Raw genomic sequence first — 20,856 nt, 5'->3', positions numbered from 1 at the left:
AAGCCTGATTAATATTAGTTAACATTCACTGAGTGCTTCTTGTATGCCAGTTTAAACTTTTACATCTATTAGCTCACTTAATCCTGAAAAGGGCCCTATGCAGAAATTACTACTATGTCTCATTTTATAGTCAAGGAAACTGAGGTGTGGTCGGTTAAATAACTTGCCCCAGGAAGCAATGACTGAAGGGACTAAGCAATCTGATTCTGGAGTCATTACTTAGTATTCCTTCCCAAATTTCTCAAATTGTAAAGCCCTCATGGTCTAAATATAACTGGTTATTATTCAAGTATAATATCTATCATATCTATAAGAATATTATGAAATAGTAGTACTAGTATTCAATTACTTGATAATAAAGAAAATGAGGACAGATTTCTTCCAAATGCCATCTTTTAATCCAGTGGACTTTGAGTTTTTGATTGTATCATTAAGACTTTTGAGCACATATACTATATATAATAATATATATAAAGCTATATATATGATAGGCTTCCCTGGTGGCTCAGATGGTAAAGAATCTGCCTGCAATGTGGGAGAGCTGGGTTTGATCCATGGGTTGGGAAGATCCCATAGAGGAGTGCATGGCAACCCACTCCAGTATTTTTGCCTGGAGAATCCCCATGGACAGAGATGCCTGGCGGGTTACCATCCATGGGGTCGCAAAGAGTCAGACACAACTGAGCGACTAAGCATATATATATATATATATATATATATATATATATAATATATATAAAATATAAAATTTACAAGTAACTATTTTAACTCTCATATCAATGTAAAACATACATATGGGACAAAATTATAGATAGTGGATAAAAATCCATATTTCAAATAGTCCTGCAAATTTCCATTTTCTAGCTAATCTTGTCAGATCTTATTAGATCATTATTATTTTTATATCGTTAGGTCCAGAATGAAGAGCTTGTGCCAGAAGTCAGAAATGTCGGCTCAGTGCCTTTCTTTACTCTTTTCTTGTGCTTGCAATTTTAGTAAGAGCTTCAGGCTAGTTCTAGGCAGAAATTTTCTTTGTGATAATTAATTAGCTCTCTGGAAATCCACTTAGCCAAGCAAATTACAGTAAATCACCAGACACAGAAAGTGAATGAAGGAGGGCTAGGACCACTGTCAACCCCTCCTCAGGAAAGCACTCCGCCCCTCCCCCAGGGTACCTCGCATCTCATGAGGCAGATGATGACTGTCCGACTGACTATGGGCTCTAGTGTTAAAGCAAAATTCTTGTATTTTGTAATATTTACTAAATACAGTAAAGGTAAAGCATATTTTAAAAAATCTAATATCTTAAACTAAAAACGAAAATAGAATTGTTTTCCCACCTCACTGGCTCAAAAGTTAAAAAAAAAAAATCTCCCCTATGACCACCAAATCATCTGAACTTTGAGCGCAAATCCAAGACCTTCTCAACTGTGCTAATCTCCTTCCAGACTTGTCTCCCATTTCCTGCTATAAATCCATTGCTCTCTTGAAATTGAACTACTCACTACTCCCCAAACCCACTTCTGTGCTGTCCCACGTGATTCGCACCGTTACCCCACCCCCCTCCCAGAAAATCAGAGTCCGGGAAACCAGCCAGGAAGCTGTTGCAGTGATACAGGTCTGTGATGATGGCCACAGGGCGAGGCTGGGGAGCGTGGGACTGCAGAGGAAGACAGAAACAAAGCCAGTAGTAACCGATCCTCCTGACTGATTCGATACAGGTTTCGAAGGAGAGCAGAGATCAGTCAAAGGGAACTCATTGGGTTTTAGGCAGTGAATTAGAATTCTTTCCCCATAACTGATTATTCCACATCTTTGTAATTGTTGGAGGTTCATATTTATTTTATACTTCCGGTGTAACCTAGGACCACATATAATTAATAATAATTTCTCTCAGTTACTTAGTTTTCCTGGGCTTCTTCCTTGTATACCTGTTATTAAACTTTTGTTTGATTTTTCTTCTGTTTAAAAAAATAATGATTTCTTTATACTTCAGGTCAGTAATACATATTTATTTAAAATAATACCAGCAGAGCAAAATACTTTTAGGTCTCCAAGGAGATAGAAGTCTTCAAGATATACTCTAAAATATCATTACGGAATTAAATATGCTGCTTTCCATATAAACTATATGCATTTAATAAGAATTGTTTACTTCATTACCAGACTGGTTTGGAGAACAAGGAAGGTGAGATTACCTGAGACCAGCTCAAGAATGTTACAATCTACAGCCTTGGCACCCACAGAGTAACCTAACCATTTCAGGCTCAAGTTCATATCCTCAGGGTAGAAAACTGGAATTAGCAGGAAAACCAGATCCTTGGTTCCCAGATCAGTACTTCTTTCTCCAGAAGGAAAATCTACTAAAAAGACAAATTTCAATTGCAAAGCTGGTGGGCATGGAATCACACCTCTAATCCCTCAGCACTCTAATCCTCTCTGCCATAAAACACACACACACAAATCAGTCCTTTCTACCTTTACCACCACTACCCTAGTCCAAAGCCACCATCTGCTCTTGCCAAACTTCTGGAATAGCTTCCTTACTTGTCCCTTAATGGTCAGTTTTATTCTTTTGGAATTGATTCTCCACTCAGCATCCAGAATCATCCTATCAAAAATAAGTCACATCATAGATAGTAGATAGTGAAGTCACTCAGTCATGTCCAACTCTTTGGGACCCCATGGACAGTAGCCAACCAGGCTCCTCCGTCCATGGGATTTTCCAGGCAAGAATACTGGAGTGGGTTGCCATTTCCTTCTCCAGGGGATCTTCCCGACCCAGGGATCGAACCTGGGTCTCCCTCATTGTAGGCAGATGCTTTACTGTCTGAGCCACCAGGGAAGTCACATCATATGCCTGCCTAAAACACCCCAATAGCATTTGACTTCTTAGAATAAAATCCAGACTCCTTATCATGGTCTTCAAGGTGCTACACAAGCTGACCGTTGCCTACCTCTCTATCTCATCTTCTACCACTCCTCCTCTTGATCTTTCCACTCTAACCAGCTGACCCCCGTGATCTTCCTCAAACATGCTAAACTCACCCTTGAAGCCTTCTCGTGTGGCTTTTATTTTCCTAGTGGAAGAAAATGCTTGATCAATGAACACAGATATCTGGTTTATCTGTTACTGTTCTCATTGTATGTCAACAAATTGGCTTTCTGATGTGTACATCGATCTCTCTTGAGTCTGGTTGTGAGAATCTTCTCCCTGAGCCAAGACAGAATTTCTCAGCCCACCAAGCTAAGAGACAGCTTCATGAGACCCAGACCCTCTGTCTGTCTCACTGAAGTTCTACTGGCCTGAATGGCCTTGCCTAGGACACAACTTAGTGACTGAACTGAAGCATCCAGCTGCACTTCCTCAGCAGACACTCTGCCTTTTTAAACTTGCCTCTTCAAACTTGCCACAATGTGCAAATGTTTTGCCTTCAAGTGTTTTTTGTTTTTTTTTTTTGTTGTTTTTTTTTTAAATAACAACACTAAAACTGATTAGCAGGATGGTATTCAAAGTGGATGAGCAAGTTGAGCCAGTGAGGCTAGGCTCTTCTGCACCTTTGGAAACTCAATCTTGTAGCTATGTGTAGGATGGATTGGGAGGGAATAGGATGGGGAGATGGCTGAGTGCTGGATATAAGTTCACTGCAATAGCCAGTCATGAAAACATGAACTGGGGCAGTAATTATGGAAGGGAAATGAAGGCATGAAAGGGACTGAAGACATAGTCTTTTAATTTTTTTAATTGTATTACTCCTTTGTGTAGACTTCAGAGGCTGCCTGCTGTTTATTACTCTTATCAAGTTCAAGTTCTTGTGCAAGATTTTTTATCTGATTCCATTCTGTCTGGCTGGTCTGATTTCTCAGGTGATAGTAAACCCACTGGAGGCAGGGACCACACTTTATATTTCTGTATACCTACAGGGCTTACCACAGCAGAAATGAATAGTAAATACTTGCTGGTTAATTGAACCAGAGTCAAAATCTCCTCTACCCTTTACACAGGCTCCCCAATCTTTTTTTCTCTCTGATTTGTTTCCAGCTTTCCTTGATTTACTGAGAGGCATTTCAGCTCTGAGTTAAGATTTTAAAATGTATACTAATGCTTTAACATATAAGATCCTATGTAAATTTTATTAATTGTGGTGGTATTTATGTCTCCGTGCTAGGAGCTTATGATCTGGCACATGACCAAGAAGTATGTCAGAATATGTTAACTCCAAAATGTTTTTGGGGTGGAAAGGACCATAAAACCCCAGCAGGCAGTAATTTCTCAATAATTTGATAATCTGTATTCTTATTTTGAGATTAATCCTGAAAAGTAGTTACAATAAAGTTTATTATTTAGTGCTTGGGAAAATGGTCTCTTTTGATTTCTATGTCTAGTTTTATCTATTACTGTATGCTTTTATAAGGCATTCACCAAACTGTTAACAGTGTTTGCCTGTGGGAAGAAAAATGGCATTGGAAGGGGAGCAAGTTGAACAAAAAACTTTCATCTTTTCATTGTGTATTCTTTTACATTTTTTTTATGTTTGAGCCTGATTTTGGTATTTCTTTTATTATTTAAAATTACATATATTATTGAATTCACATTTTATGAAATTTTAGGTCAGTATCTCAAGGTCTCATGCCACACAGATAAAAAGAGGGTGAGGACTAAAGAAACTGCCTAAAGAGAAAATTGATGAAGCAAATACATATCCAAGTAGGTCTGCCTCTCAACACATCAATCAGATAAGTAGGTCAGATCAAATCAGCCTCACTCTGTGGAAGGATATGATCTCATTCTTCAGGCCTCAAAGCTGCAGAATCTCATGTGCCTATCTCGATGTTCCCTCCTTGTTCTTTGAGATGTCAGTGGACACAAGAACCAGAATATTTCCAAAATCTGGCTCCGAAAAAGGTCACATGTATGCTCTAGTTCAATGACCTGTTAGATATCACCGCCAACTTTAAATCACTTTCAGAAGGTCCTGGAAATACAGCAGTATCTGGAAATACTAGAAATACCTGGAAATACAGCAGTATCTCCATGTCATTTACCATAAGTGTATTAGATCCGGAGGAACCGTTCTCAAGATTGACTACTGTTAAAGTTTGACAAACTGCATCATAATATATTCATTTTCTTGGCTTATATGTTCCTGTTTTTGTAATACCTTAAGTTAATCTGAAATTAAAATAAAAAAAAATAATTTGCTGCATGTTTTTATTGTTAATAATAGGAGTAACATAAGTAATAACATTTTAGAATGTAGATTTACTTAAATGAAAATCCCAACATTTCCCTTGGTGATAGACCTCATTCTTTTCTTCCTAAAATGAATTTAAACTTAGCAAATTCTTAATATCATGCATAGTAATTAGGTGAGAGCCAATATTTTCTTAACATCCCTATAAGAAGACTGACTTTGAAATGAGGCCTAGTTTATGAGTTTGGAAATGTTTTTGGAAAATGAGAACTATGCTTGGGTTCTCTGCTCAATTAATGTTCTTGGATTTCATGTTTTCAGTCTATTCAACAATATCTAATTGACACTTAACTTTTCTCAGAGACCTATATGCAAGTGAAGCTGGTTTACTTGACTATAGCACAAGTCTGGATATTTCAAAATCTTTCCAGAAGAGCTGATCTAGTGCTGGTGTCAACCTTTTTTCTTCTTTATTATTTCCGCTCTCACATGGGTACAACACATCCCAATAATAGAGCTACCAAAAGGCATCTCTACTTATTGTCTTTGTTGAACGCTTATTGGCTGAGAAGACAACAGATGCTCTATACAGCTGAGTAACAGAAACTCAAATGGCTCACTGAAAACAAACGGTATTCATGGGAGAAATAGGTATGTTTTGTGTATAGAGAAGAAACTTGCTTCAGTAAGTCATTCTCGAAGCTTCCTGTGGGTAGTGCATTTTATATACATCTTTTCCCAGTGCCCTAAAAACTATGTCTCAAGCTAATCATATGAACTTTTTGATTTACCTTGGGGTGCCACAGAATTGGAGTGGCGAAATTTTGTTTCCATGACCCCACAATTCCACTCCAATGCACATAGCCAAATGAATCGAAAACAGTCCCTCAAATACTTCTACATGAATGCTCATAGCAGTACGGGTTACAATGATCAAAAGGTAGAAACAACCCCAAGTCCATCAAGAATAAGCACATGATGGTGTATCCCTACTGTAGGAAATCCTTCAGATATAAAAAGAAATGATGTAAATACTATATCCGCGTGCCATAATGTGGGTAAAGTTTTAAAAGATTATGTTAATTCAAAGAAGCCAGACATAAAGTGTCACATATTATATGATCCCATTTATGTGAAATAGCCAGGTGAAAGTGAAAGTCGCTCAGTCATGTCCGATCTTTTGCAACCCCATGGACTATACATTTCATGGAATTCTTCAGGCCAGAATACTGGAGTGGGTAGCCTTTCCCTTCTCCAGGGGATCTTCCCAACCCAGGGATCAAACCCAGGTCTCCTGTATTGCAGGACGATTCTTTACCAGCTGAGCCACAAGGGAAGCCCAAGAATACTGGAGTAGGTAGCCTATCCTTTCTCCAGCAGATCTTCCCAATCCAGGATTTGAACCAGGGTCTCCTGCATTGCAGGTGGATTCTTTATCAACTGAGCTATCAGGGAAGCCCTCAATCAGAAACAGAAAGCTGATTGGTGATTACTGAGTGAGGCTGGGGGGTGGGAAGAAATGGGGAATAACTTAATGGGTATGAGGTTTTATTTGGAACTGTCTTGGAACTAGAAAGAGGTGGTAGTTGCACAACATTGTAGATGTATTACATGTCACTGAAATGTTCATTTTGAAATGGTTAATTTTATGTTATGTGAATTTCACCTCAATAGAAACAAGCAGAAAAACAAACAAAAAAACCTTTATTTCCAAGGGTTTCTGATTAAAGGTTGTAAGAGGTAACTGCAGAATGTTGGTAGGTAATTTGGACATCAGGTTCCTTTGATTTAAAGTAGGAATGAGGAGTTTAAAGGATTTGACGTGTCTCCCTAACACATCACTCCCGTTCCCATAGGTATTGCACCCAAGGAATACGAGACCCTTTCTCTTCTGAAAAGGCTGGTGCCAGAAGGGACTAGGGCTTTGTCCCTAGTCGGTAGTCAGTGGAAGCTGTAGAAAGGGAGTCTGTCATTACTAATATGCTGCCCCTTCCCTGGAGTATCCTTCTTAGCATGTCTGGTGCTCTATTAACAATATGGAGTGTTCAAGAATAACAATCATATTTGAACAGGAACACTTCCCAAAGTATTGCTCTGTTAGACATTGACCCCCATAAGATGGTCTTCCATTCAAAAAGAGCATCCGTGGTCAAATGAGCCAGAAACCACTATATTCTAGGTCTCTTCCTCAATGTCCATGATGTCTGCTACCACACAGAGAAATGTGGGGACACATGTAGTAAAGAAACCTTGTGAGCTCCTGACTTTCCCAAAGTATCTCGGTCCCAGAACCCTTCTAAAGTGGAAAGCATAGTACTGGCTGTGGGAAATGCTGTTCTGTGTTAGTAGTCTGATTTGGTTAGGATGATTGTTCAATTCTTGAAAAGTCATATTAAATAAAATCATAGATTATACAGAAGATTGAAGTAGTGATGTTGAAACAGCAGGACGCTATGATCCTTGCACAGACCCCCATCCCTTCTACCAGCCTTTTGTCTGTGGAAAACTTTAGCCAAAGAATAAGTTTAATCAGAAAAGTGAGAAAATGCAGATACAAACAGAAAATAGTCAAAGGAGACCAATTAATAATAATGTCATTAAGCATAGTCAAGGACCTTTAGTTCCGTCTCAAGGACTGTAGATAGTAATCTGAGCCATTATCCCGTGAGTTGATCTTATAGATACTGAAACCCCCACCAGGTCGAAGAAGTTAACATGATAAACAGACTGTAGCCATGACATAAACTGCCACAATTCTAAGAACTGGCTTCAAGAAAATGGGCACAAACTGACCCTGGAGCTGAAGATTAACTGTACCTAAAACAATCAAGATGATGCTGGTCAGACCACCGATGACCAACTTCAAGATGACTGTCAGAACTGAACTGTGCTGACTCTGCATAGAGCGTCCTCGTCTGTAAAAGTTCTTGCCCCCTGATTGTCAATGGGAGGGGTTGAGGGAGTCGGCCTTTGGACAAGCATCCACCTTCCCACCCACCTCAACCTTGGTTGCCTGCTTCCAAAACAAAGCAAACTTTCCTTTCCACAAACCTGGCCTCTTTAATGGCTTTTGAGTGGCAAGCTGCTGGACCTGGGTTCGGTAACAGTATGTTAGCTAGCAAGGGAAGACTCTAAATCTTCGTACTGGTCTGGTTTACCCCTGCCTTGCTCTGCAGGCGATAACCTTTTCTCATGGGACTGACTCATCAAAATGTTTCATGGCTTTGCTGATTAAACACCTGATTATCAGCTTGAAACTGCAGTTATGTATAAAAATACTTATCAACCACCAACCTCTATTAAATGCAGTAATGGCTGCAAGCTGTTGAAAATAAGAATTTCATTCAAGGCTGAGTGCAGGTGTGATAGAATACAGAATTCTCAATTAAAAGTAGAAAAGGATTTGGCTCTACTTCCCTCCCAACTGACTTTGCTCCTTCTTCATCCCTTTAAGATTGTCAAAGCAGTTTAAAGTCTTGATAGAACAGGTTAGACAACTTCATGGAAATTAATTAGCACTGGTAACAGCGGCAGGTGCTGTTAGGCCAGTAGCTTCTTGAAACAAAATGTTTGTGCTTAGTCATTAAAATGTTTTACTAAGTGTCAGTATTGATTCATGTTTTTGGCAGCAGATTAAGGGTTCTTTCTAAATTCCAATGTGGAAGTGATCTGTTGGCTTAGCAAGTTCTCCTCCCTGGTGTACTGTGATTTTTCCATGCTGTCAGGTAATCAAAATTTTTCTCAATACATGTAATCACTAATGAATTGATGATGACATTCGATTATTATATTTGGTGGTTCCAAGTCCTTCTGCCAATCTGGTGTGTATTGTCGGATGGGCTCCTGAGGGGCTCCAAAGTGGGCAAATAGCAGTAACCACTGGTTTAGCACAGAACAAGGCATGTTTGCTGCGTTCTCAGCCAGGTGTCAGAGAGGAAAGTTTAGAGGTAATTGTAAGACCATTTTTAGGAAGACTGTCTTCCATCTCGGAGAAGGCAATGGCACCCCACTCCAGTACTCTTGCCTGGAAAATCCCATGGACAGAGGAGCCTGGTAGGCTGTAGTCCATGGGGTCGCGAAGAGTCAGACACGACTGAGCGTCTTCACTTTCACTTTTCACTTTCATGCATTGGAGAAGGAAATGGCAACCCACTCCAGTGTTCTTGCCTGGAGAATCCAAGGGACTGGGGAGCCTGGTGGGCTGCAGTCCATTGGGCCACACAGAGTCGGACACGACTGAAGCGACTTAGCAGCAGCAGCAGTCTTCCATCTATCTTAGAAACTATACGAAACTAAGATATCTCCGAGGAAGAAACTTAAAATATATGTTTTTCCCATTAATTCATTTCATCCACTCTCTTAAAAATAATCTCCTTTGTACAATTATTTTGCATCTAATTTTGCCAAACTATCACTGCCTAAGGAACAAAATAAAAAATAAACTCAAAAGACTGAAACCCAGCAAAATATTGGTTGATATTTACATTAGCAAATTAGAATTAGATTAGAGTGAAAAGATTCCTGCTAAAAATAAGACCTGTGAGTTTGGGGCTACCTGAAAAAGACTTTTCCTACTCTTCTTTCCTGGAAAACTCTTATTTGTTCTTTAAAATCAAACAAATGTTACTTGCTTTATCAAACCATCCCTAACCTCCAGGTAGATACAACCCTCTATAATTCTGGATTTATGTTTTTACTGTTGCACTAAAACCATTTTAATTATTTGTTAATATACTTCCTCCCTTACTAGCCTAGGATGCCCACAGAGAGTAGGAACTATAACTCGTTGAACACAAATTTATTGAATGATACTATGTGCCAGCAGGCTCAGATGGTAAAGAATATGCCTGTAATGTAGGAGACCTGGGTTCAGTCTCTGGTTGGGAAGATCCCCTGGAGAAGAGAATGACTGCCCACTCCAGTATGCTTGCCTGGAGAATTCCATGGACAGAGGAGCTGGTGGGGGCTACAGTCCATGGAGTCACAAAGAGTCGGATTCAACCGAGCAACTAACACTTTCAAGACCATAGTATTCGTCTTTTCATTCCCAGCACTTAGGATGTGCTGTCCCATCCCTGACTACTCAGTAATGAGGTGCTGAATGATTGAATAACCGAGTTAACTAAGGATAAATGAATGAATTGATTCTATTGTGTAATGTAGAAAAGGTACCAGTTTTAATTAAGTTTCCCAATTTACAGGCAGAATCAGCACAGAGAGAGGATAACTTCCTAAGGAGAGCAGGAACTGTCATTCTGCTAGAAGCACAGTGGTTCAATTCCTGGTGGGCCTTTAGGGTTTAAAAAGACCAGAGCTATAAGGTGGTATAACTGGGAGATGGCAGTCCTAGCCTGGTCTCTTCTATGTGCTGAAGCTCCACCCTGTTCTGAAATAAAGATAGCTGGCTAAATCAGGAAAACTGCCAGGGGTCCCATGCTAATAACAAGAAAGGATGGGGTGAAGGGAAAATGGACCAAAGACTAAAAAATAATACAAATGAGATATTTAAAAGACTGTAGGGTTTTCCCGTTACTGTGATATGCTTTTTGCAGAATCCCTAAGTCCTGTTTTTTTTTTTCTCTTACAGTATTTCCCTCCGCTATTCTCTCTCTCTGTAAATAGTGTGCTAGATTCCATATAGTTGTTGAAAATCATTTTGGACTGCAGGGAGTATGTTTCCAAGGTAAGCCTGAGCCATCCTCAGCCCTGAACTCACTCATCAGCAGTTTGCCCAGGCAGGCAGATAGTCTCCCGGGCTAGTTCAGACAGGCTGTGATGCCTTGGACAAATTTCACACTTGAGGTGAAGGCTTGGTGAATGGAGGCTGATCCAGTCCCAAGAGCAAGTGTGATTTCTGTGGTCAGTTTTGGCATGAAGGCAGAGAGACAAGAAAGAAAATTATTAATCTTGAGTTCCTGGTCAATTCCCTTGCCTATTTTCTGCCTGGTTCTTTCAATCCCTTACCAGTCTCCTGAGGCTAACTTATGGTCAGCAAATGACATGTTTCATATTTTAACCTTGAGAGAAAATAGAGACCATCAGACATCTACATTTCTCCTTTCCATATTATGCAAGTCTTCACCTATCATTCTCCACTTTCCTTGTCTCAGAGGAAGAGAATGTGTTCATTTGCTGTAGAACAAATTATCCCCAAATTTAACAGTTTAAAAGAATGTTTCTCACAGTTCCCATGAAATGGGAATTTTGAAGTAGCTTAACTGGGAGAGCCTGGCTCAGGGTCTTCCATGAAGTTGCAGGCAAGATGTCAGCTTGGGCTTTACTCGTGAAAGCTTGACTGGGGCTAGAAGACCAATTTCCAAGATGGATCATTCACCTGGCCCTTGGCAGAAGGCCGGAATCCCTTACCACATGGGCCTCTATACTGAAATGCTTTCATATTCTCATGAAATAGCAAATGACATTCCCCAGATTGAGCAATCCAAAGAACAAGTATGGACGTCACATCACCTCTTACAATTTACTCTCAAGGTTTCACGTCATCACTCCCACTACATTCTATTAGAGGTGATACACCAAGTACCACCTACACTCAAGGGGAGGCTAATTAGACTCCATTTTTTGAAGGAAGGGGAATCAATGAATTTATGAGCATCTTTTAGAAATTCCAGAGAGAGAGCCCTCTTCCTTTTCAGGGCTAAGTCCTCCACCTATAAACTTGATTCCATACTTTCCCACCTGCATTTCACTAACTGATCGTGTTCTTTCTTTTCTTAAAAAAATTTTTTTTTTGTCTTTTTATTTTGGCTGTGCTGGGTCTTAGTTGCAGCATGCAGGATCTAGTTTCCCATCTAGGGACTTGAACCTGGGCCCTCCATGCATTGAGAGCACAGAGTCTTAACCACTGAACCACCAGGGAAGTCCCTCAACTATGTTCTTTATTAACTTCTTAATAGTAGGTCCTGTTTATTGAGCATTTACTATGTCTAGGCTGAAGTGTCAAACACTTCATTAAATGAATAATCTCACTTAATATAAAATATACAACTCCACGAAGAAGGGGAATGATTACCCTGCTTTTACAAACAAGTAGACCAGGGTTCAGAAGGTTTAATCGAGATGTCCAGTGTCAGATCACTCGTAGGTAGGAAAGTGGCTACTTAAGCCCAGCTCTGACTGGCTGCATAGTTGTGCTGTTCTCCACTAATCTACTTGATACTGCTCCATGTGGACTTTTGATCTCTGCCTCTCCATCAGCTGCTTCTTACTTCTCGAAGAGGCTCAATTCTTCCTCATATAAAAATTACCTTCCTTTGTGTCCTGCTTCATTCAAGCTTTATCACATATGCCCATTTGTAAAGTAGTGGTCAGCAAACACTTCCTCACTCCGATTTTCTCCAACTCACAACTATCCAGGCCTGCACTTACTTAGTAAAATGGAGTAATCAATGACTTCCTAATTTCCAAATCCAGTGCTTCCTCTTCAGCCCGCATTTTGCTTATTTCATCAATTCTAAGACACACAATGTAATACGTCTGAAATCTCGATGTCTTAAAGCAATGGCACTTAATATGTGATAGGATAAATTTTCTTGCTCCTTTTTAATTTCATTGCCTTATCCTGGAAACTCCCCACTCTCAAGTCAGACATCCCTGTGAGCAAGCTCTCCTCTTTCCCTTCCACTGGCTTTACTTTACTGTCGTCAGCTCCTCTTCCCCAGACACCCCTCAGATAGTGGTGTAGATAATGTGGTGGTATAGGACCCCAAAATATCTTTGGCATGTTTTAAACTGAACACAATCAAGATCCAAAAGATTCATGAAGAACCTTTGAGAGGCTCCCTAACTTCCTAAAGAATGTAGACAGAGGACCTGTTCCAGGAAAGAGACTGTCATCACAGGTAACTACAGTGTGAAGCAGGTGAACCATAGAGTGAACTAGGTGTATAGACAGGGAGGAACCTGGCAACGTCTGCTTGTTAAAGTCTCTCTGTGTCCCATTGTCTCTGTGTGGCCCAGCAAACATTTGTTTACCAAACACTTGCTTTTCCATCTTCAGGTGAACTGCCTTCTTCTCCTTTGAGGTCAGAAACCACAACCCCAACATCCTCTTTTGTCTTTAGCTAAAGGTGGTATTTACTGTGAGGGTTTCAGTCATTTAAGAAAGTTATTCAGTTTTCCTGAGCACTCCCGTGTATACATGTTATTAAACTTTTGTTTGATTGTCTCCTTAATCTGTCTCATGTCAATTTAATTCTTAAACCAACCAGAAGAACCTAGAAGGAGGGAAGAAAATCTCTTCCTCCCAGACAGTGGTGACTCATCATTTTTATGTTAGGCTTTATTGGGTAATCTACTACAAAATCTTCTATACCACACCTATGGTAATAACCCCAAATTACAGCTTTGTGGGCTTCCCAGGTGGCTCAGTGGTAAAGAATCTGCCTACCAATGCAGGAGACATAGGAGACGTGGGTTCAATCCCTGGATTGGCAAGATCCCTTGGAGTAGGAAATGGCAAACTGCTCCAGTATTCTTGCCTGGAAAATTCCCTGGACAGAGGAGCCTGGTGGGTTGCAGTCCATGGGGTCACAAAGAGTCAGACACGACTGAGCAACTAAGCCTGCATGTGCACATGCAATTTCTGCTTCCGCTTCCATACTTCCTTTTAATTAATAACTTACACTTGCGTGTCAGGCAAGAACACTAGAGTGGGTTGCCATTTCCTCCTACAGGGTATGTCGTTTACAAGTGCAACAAACTTGGCAAACATTAACCACTTCCCAGAGTAACTTTCCTGCTTTTATTCCCTATCTTGTTTGTTTTATATTCTCTTACTTTTGAGTTTTGCTCTGCCAAGAAATTGGGCATCCAAAGATTATTTATTCATCAACTCAATTAGTCCAAGTTCTCAAAGCCAGCTTAGGCTCTCAATATTATGATTTAGGTTGATGGTAGGGAATAATAACAGTCACTGCTGATATCAAAAAGATTTTCAGATAGATGATATTATAAAATTGATATAGTCAATGGAAGTGGAGTAACTAATTCTAAGTAGTCTTTAACATCTTCTGAAATTCTTTAACAGCAAATATTTTTTAACAGATATAACTCAGTGTAGTTGGACATACAAATTTCTTATACTTTTATAGTATTAAATGATTACAGGACTTCCCTGGCGGCACAGTGGATAAGAATTCACCTGCCAATGCAGAGCACACAGCTTCAGTCCCTGGTCTGGGAAGATTCCACATGCCACAGAACAACTAATCCCACGTGCCACATTCATTGAGCTTGTACTCTAGAACCCGAGAGCTGCAGCTAGCTACTGAAGCCAGTGTGCCCTGGAGCCTGTGCTCTGCAACGAGAGAAGCCACCAGAAGCAGCAGCCAGTGCATTGCAACTAGAGAGCAGACCTCGCTCGCTGCAACTCGAGAAAGCCCCCACACACGGCAACGAAGACCTGGTTCAAATAAAAATTATTTTAAAAATTATTTCTAATGTAAGCTTATCTAAGGAACAAGACTAGTAAAAGATATAGAGAGTCCAGATTAATAAGGATTTCTATAAATAAATCCAGGTCTTTTTTACCCTCTTAAAAACAGAGAAAACATTATTGCTTTAAAATCAAAATTGTCAAACCAGTTGATACAAAGTGAATGGAATTAAACCTTTTACTTTTCTTGAATTCTCTTCTATTAATATTAAAGAGTATCAGCTTCTCTAAGTCAAAATCAAAGCTCGTTTACTTTCAAAATGCAGTTTAGAAATTCTCTCTGGAGGTGGGCAAAGATACACCAGTCCATTTGTTTAGAAGCTATTTATGCCTTAGATTCATCAGCGTTCTCCAGAGAAACAGAAACAATAGGATGTGGACATACACTGACAGATTCACTATAAGGAATTGGCACTTGCAACTTCTCACAGTTGTGGAGGTTACAAGTGCAAACCTCTGGCATGGGACAGCACCTGGAGACCTAAGAGCGTTGCTGCTAGATGAAGTCTGAGGACAGTTTGCTGGCAAACTCCCTTATGCATAGGGAGGCCAGTCTTTTGGTCTACTGGGGTCTTCAACTGATTGAATGGGGCCCACCCATGTTATGGTGGGCAATCCAGACTTAATTTTTGTAATTGGAGTGTAGTTGTTCTACAATGTCGTGCCCAGCAAAGAGCATCAGCCACATGTGTGCATGTATCCAGTCCTTGGATCTCCTTCCCATTTAGGTCACGACAGTGTTGAGTAGAGTTCCCTGTGCTGCACAGTGGATTCTCATTAGTTACCTGTTTTATACATAATAGTGTATATATGCCAATTCCAATCTCTCAGTCCATCCTACCCCGCCTTTCGCTCTTGGTAGCTGTACATTTGTTTTCTACAAATCCAGACTTAAATATTAATCTCATTCCAAAACACCCTCCAAGTCAACACAAAATTAATGTTGACATACCCATACAATGAAAAAAATCTTATCAAACTTTCAGGAAAGCTAGATAATTATAGTGGGAGATAGAGCTGAATTTCTACTTTATGATATGCTATTTTCTCATACTTGTTCAGTCCCTTTGTAAGTTGAGCTAGGGGTTCATCTTTCAAGTTTATTTAACACCTCGTTGTTGGGTCACAAAGCTTTCCCTCATGTCTTGATGTTGCTCATTGTATTTACATATTATTCCATGGAACTTCCCTATTTCTTTTGCTAGCGAATGGAGAAGAGTCTTGTACTTAGAACTCTTTCAATGTCTTGGGATGTCATGAAGCTAAAAGATAAGCCAGAAGCAATCATTGTTATTCCATCTGCATTCCCAAAACACATGATTAGACACGTTTACACAATTGCTATGCAACTAGTTCGTTAAATCATAAAAAAGTTTCAATTTTTTCTTTGCCAACATTCCCCCCCAACCATTTGATAGCAGATGTGTCTGAGTTAGATATAACCTATGGTGTTCACAAATAACAAATTCCTGTGGCTAGTTAATCTCTAGTAATTAACAAATCAAAAAAAAAAGCTGCCTGAAGGGACTTCTGGGATGCTGGTGTGAGGACCCAAATAAATTTGAAAAAGAACACAATTGAGAGACTCATGTCTTCTGATTTCAGAAGTTACTACAAAGCGGCAAGACAGTGTGGTCCTGGCATAAAGAAAAACACAGATAAACTGAGAGTCTAGAAACAAACCCTTGTATTTATAGTCAATTGATTTTCAGCAAAGGTAATTCAGTAGGGGAAAGAACAGGCTTTTCAACAAATGGTGCTGGGACAACTAGGTATTGACAGGCAAAAGAGTAAAGTTGAACTCTTCTCATATCATATAAAAAAATCACCTCGAAATAGTCATAGACCGAAATGTAAGAGTTAACACAGTGCAATTCTTAGAAACACAGCGGTGAGTTCATCACCTTGGGTTAGGCAAAACCTACTAAAGTGTGACTTCAAAAACACATGTGAAAAAGAAAAAAAACAGATAAACTGAACTTCATCAAAATTAAAAACTTTTGCGCTTCAAAGAGCATCATCAAGAAAGTGCAAAGAAAATCCACAGAGTAGGAGAAAGCAAAAATCACACAGTATATGAAACAGTGAGCCTTGGATTCTGCCTTTGGGCAAGTTAATTGCCTAAAAAGTACCAAGGAGAATGCTTCCCAGGTGGTGCTAGCCATAAAGAACCTGCCTGCCAATGCAGGAGACGTAAAAGACAAGGGTTCAATCCCTGAGCAGGGAAGATCCCCTGGAGAAGGGAATGGCAAACCACTCCAGTATTCTTGCATAGAGAATCCCATGGACAGAGGAGCCTACTGGGCTATAGTCCATAGGGTCACAAAGAGTCGGACACGACTGAAACAACTTCACATGCACGCATGCACACACACACACACACACACACACACAAAGAGAACAGTTTGCCCAGAGGAGCAGAAGGGATTTTCAGTTATTTCTTATTCTAGTTCAGGCCCTTATCATCTGCAGCCTGTTAACTGGGTGCCCCCATCCATCTGCTACTCAATGCCAAACTTATCATAATAGAACACAGATGTTTGCCATCCCTTTAACAGCCTGGATGAACCCCACGTTACCAGTAGAATTAAATACAAATGCCTTTAAAAATGGCATGCAAGGCCCATCATGATCTGGCCCCTATGAAGCCACATCTCCACCAGTGGTCCAGTCCCACCTGCCCTTCCCTGGATGCCCTCACCTGAGTTCCTCCTCTTTCTATCACAGCTCCCTCTACTTGGATGCTCTCTCCTTCTCTGCAAGGAAAACCTCCCCTCAGCCTTCCGATATCAACTCTTCCATGAAGCCTCCCCTGATTTGCTCAAAGCAAATCACTTCCTTATTTGTGTTTCAAAACACTTCATACATACTTTTCCACTCCATTACTCAGCATTTACCACACTGTATGGTAATTATCTGACTTTTTGCTCCCACCCTGAGGCCAGTGGCAGTTTTTGCTTTGTCTTCAAACCCTCCTGTGTCTGTCTTCTGATTTGGCTTCAAGAACCTTCTCAACAAGTATTTGGTGAATCAACATGTCATCCAGCACTAGGACACTGATCAGAGTATTCTTTCAGCGCCTATACTAACACTGCAGGTTATTTAAAAACAAAAGACAGATTATAGTCTGGCAGAGGTTAAGAGAAGTAAATATGAATATCATAAACTGCAGAGCAAGCCAAAATCTGTAGGAGAATTATGAACCAAATATTATGGCGGTCAGGTGAGGGAAAATGAGTCCCAGAGACAACTCTATAAAGATTTCCACAGTTAGCGGTGGAGGCCAGGTGATAGTAGGAAAGGGGAGGAGCTGTTTACAAATTTGATCCAAGAAAATGTTGACAGATCTCAATAACTTGCAGCAGCAAACTGTTTCTGAAGCAAAAAGTCAAGGGTATGAGGGATTTTAGCAAAAGGGGTTCGCTCTCTGGGAACTCCCTCCACTTATACAGACAATGGACGTGGCATGCTCCGTTCTGTTGTCAAGGCGACCTTCCACTTCTGTATCTGGGAAAGGGCAGTTGATTCCGGTCTGTCCACACTGCAGCAGGAGCTTCCCCCACTGTCCCCAAAGCTTTCAACCTTGGTAGTGGTCAATCCTGGAACCCCTGGACCACTGTCCCTGCCTTGATCTGATATTGCTATAGCTACATTGGCCTGAGGAGAGGGAGAAGCAGAGAAAGCTTCCCTTCTGCAGCTCCCCGCTCCACTACTAGACTATCAGTCAGAGACACTCCAAGGTTTTGTTGACTGAAATAAGCCATGGCATAAAAGTTCTGTGTGAAGTTTTCTTTGGGAACTTTACTGAGCTCTGAGCAACTTGTTGGAAGAAGGAGGAATCAGGCTATATATGAATTTGGGGGGCAGTGGGGGGGGGCGCTGGGAAAAACATACACATGTGTGCTTAGCTGTGTCCAACTCTTTGTGACTCCAAGGGCTGCAGCCTGCCAGGCTAGTCTATCCATGGAATTTTCCAGGCAACAATACTGGAGTGGGTTGCCATTTCCTCATCCAGGGTATCTTCCTGACCCAGAGATCGAACCAGCCTTTCCTGTGTCTTCTACATCTCCTAAGGGACCAGTATATCCAAAGCACAGAATGCTTCCTGTTTTCATCCATCCTGAATTCCCCTCAGGTGCCCTGTCAGTGGGCAACTGCAGTGGCTGATGGCTTGATTCTGTTAGAAATGGAATGGCAGGCAGTATTTGTTTTTCTTTACAGTTCAGTGATGTTCAAGCTGGTTTTAGAAAAGGCAGAGGAAACAGATCAAATTGCCAACATCTGCTGGATCATGGAAAAAGCAAGAGAGTTCCAGAAAAACATCTATTTCTGCTTTATTGACTATGCCAAAGCCTTTGACTGTGTGGATCACAATAAACTGTGGAAAATTCTGAAAGAGATGGGAATACCAGACCACCTGACCTGCCTCTTGAGAAATTTGTATGCAGGTCAGGAAGCAACAGTTAGAACTGGACATGGAACAACAGACTGGTTCCAAATAGGAAAAGGAGTACATCAAGGCTGTATACTGTCACCCTGTTTATTTAACTTATATGCAGAGTACATCATGAGAAACGCTGGACTGGAAGAAGCACAAGCTGGAATCAAGATTGCCGGAGAAATATCAATAACCTCAGATATGCAGGTGACACCACCCTTATGGCAGAAAGTGAAGAGGAACTCAAAAGCCTCTTGATGAAGGTGAAAGTAGAGAGTGAAAAAGTTGGCTTAAAGCTCAACATTCAGAAAACGAAGATCATGGCATCTTGTCCCATCACTTCATGGGAAATAGAGGAAACAGTGTCAGACTTTATTTTGGGGGGCTCCAAAATCACTGCAGATGGTGACTGCAGCCGTGAAATTAAAAGACGCTTACTCCTTGGAAGGAAAGTTATGACCAACCTAGATAGCATATTGAAAAGCAGAGACGTTGCCTTGCCAACAAAGGTCCGTCTAGTCAAGGCTATGGTTTTTCCTGTGGTCATGTATGGATGTGAGAGTTGGACTGTGAAGAAGGCTGAGCACCGAAGAATTGATGCTTTTGAACTGTGGTGTTGGAGAAGACTCTTGAGAGTCCCTTGGACTGCAGAGAGATCCAACCAGTCCATTCTGAAGGAGATCAGCCCTGGGATTTCTTTGGAAGGACTGATGCTAAAGCTGAAACTCCAATACTTTGGCCACCTCATGCGAAGAGTTGACTCATTGGAAAAGACTCGGATGCTGGGAGGGATTGGGGGCAAGAGGAGAAGGGGACGACAGAGGATGAGATGGCTGGATGGCATCACTGACTCAATGGACGTGAGTCTGGGTGAACTCTGGGAGTTGGTGATGGACAGGGAGGCCTGGAGTGCTGCGATTCATGGGGTCGCAAAGAGTCGGACACGACTGAGTGACTGATCTGATCTGATCTGAGTGAGAGATTGGATATATAAATGGACCATGCTGCTGCTGCTGCTAAGTCGCTTCAGTCGTGTCCGACTCTGTGCGACCCCAGAGACGGCAGCCCACCAGGCTCCCCCGTCCCTGGGATTCTCCAGGCAAGAACACTGGAGTGGGTTGCCATTTCCTTCTCCAAAATGGACCATAGCCAGACCAAATATAAAAACAGAATTCTGACCCACAGTCCTCAACAACCTGTCCAGGAAGCCAACCTATTATCTTCAAGTCAGACTTATTTGAAGGCAGACTTCTATCTCTAACAACTAGTCCAAGAAATGCAACAATAACTCCTGTAATAATTGGACTCAAATGACCAGAACTTTACTCTCATCTGATAGCCTCTCTAATTTTTGCTACCACTCCCAACTTGGGGCCAACTGGAGAAAGCAAATATGCTCCCCTGACCGATGGAGCAGGAGGCTGTGCTGTGGCTAGCCTGCCTGTGGCTTCCATGCCAACAGTCTCCAATCAGGCACACCTGGAGCCTTCCTCTCTGTCTACTACAAAGCTTTCCCACTTCTCTGCCTGCCTTTGAGTGTCTGCTAAACCCCAGAAATGTTGGCAGACTCCTTTGCTGTTGCAATCCCTAAATAAATAGCCTTTGCTTGGTCTCAATTGGTTGGACTCTATTTCCACAGTAGAAAAAGGTTTTATAAGCCAGATGCTCAATATTGTTCTCAGAATCAAAGTGGAAAGTGAAAGTGGCTCAGTTGTGTTGGTTCTTTGCGACTCCATGGACTGCAGCCCGCCAGGCTCCTCTGTCCATGG

The 20,856-nt window shown here is 41.0% G+C and overlaps 1 protein-coding gene across 3 annotated transcripts in view; it reads right to left on the bottom strand.

Annotated features, from left to right (window-relative positions):
• GGCT (gamma-glutamylcyclotransferase) overlaps positions 1-20,856 on the bottom strand; it is a 34,776-nt gene that overhangs the window by 13,123 nt on the left and 797 nt on the right. The gene's annotated exons all lie outside the window — the stretch shown is intronic.

The sequence above is a fragment of the Bubalus kerabau genome, chromosome 8 (genome assembly GCF_029407905.1).
Source record: "Bubalus kerabau isolate K-KA32 ecotype Philippines breed swamp buffalo chromosome 8, PCC_UOA_SB_1v2, whole genome shotgun sequence".
Lineage (NCBI taxonomy): Eukaryota > Metazoa > Chordata > Mammalia > Artiodactyla > Bovidae > Bubalus > Bubalus kerabau.
Note: the sequence above shows the minus strand (reverse complement) of the source record. Positions and strands in the feature narration are given on the sequence as shown.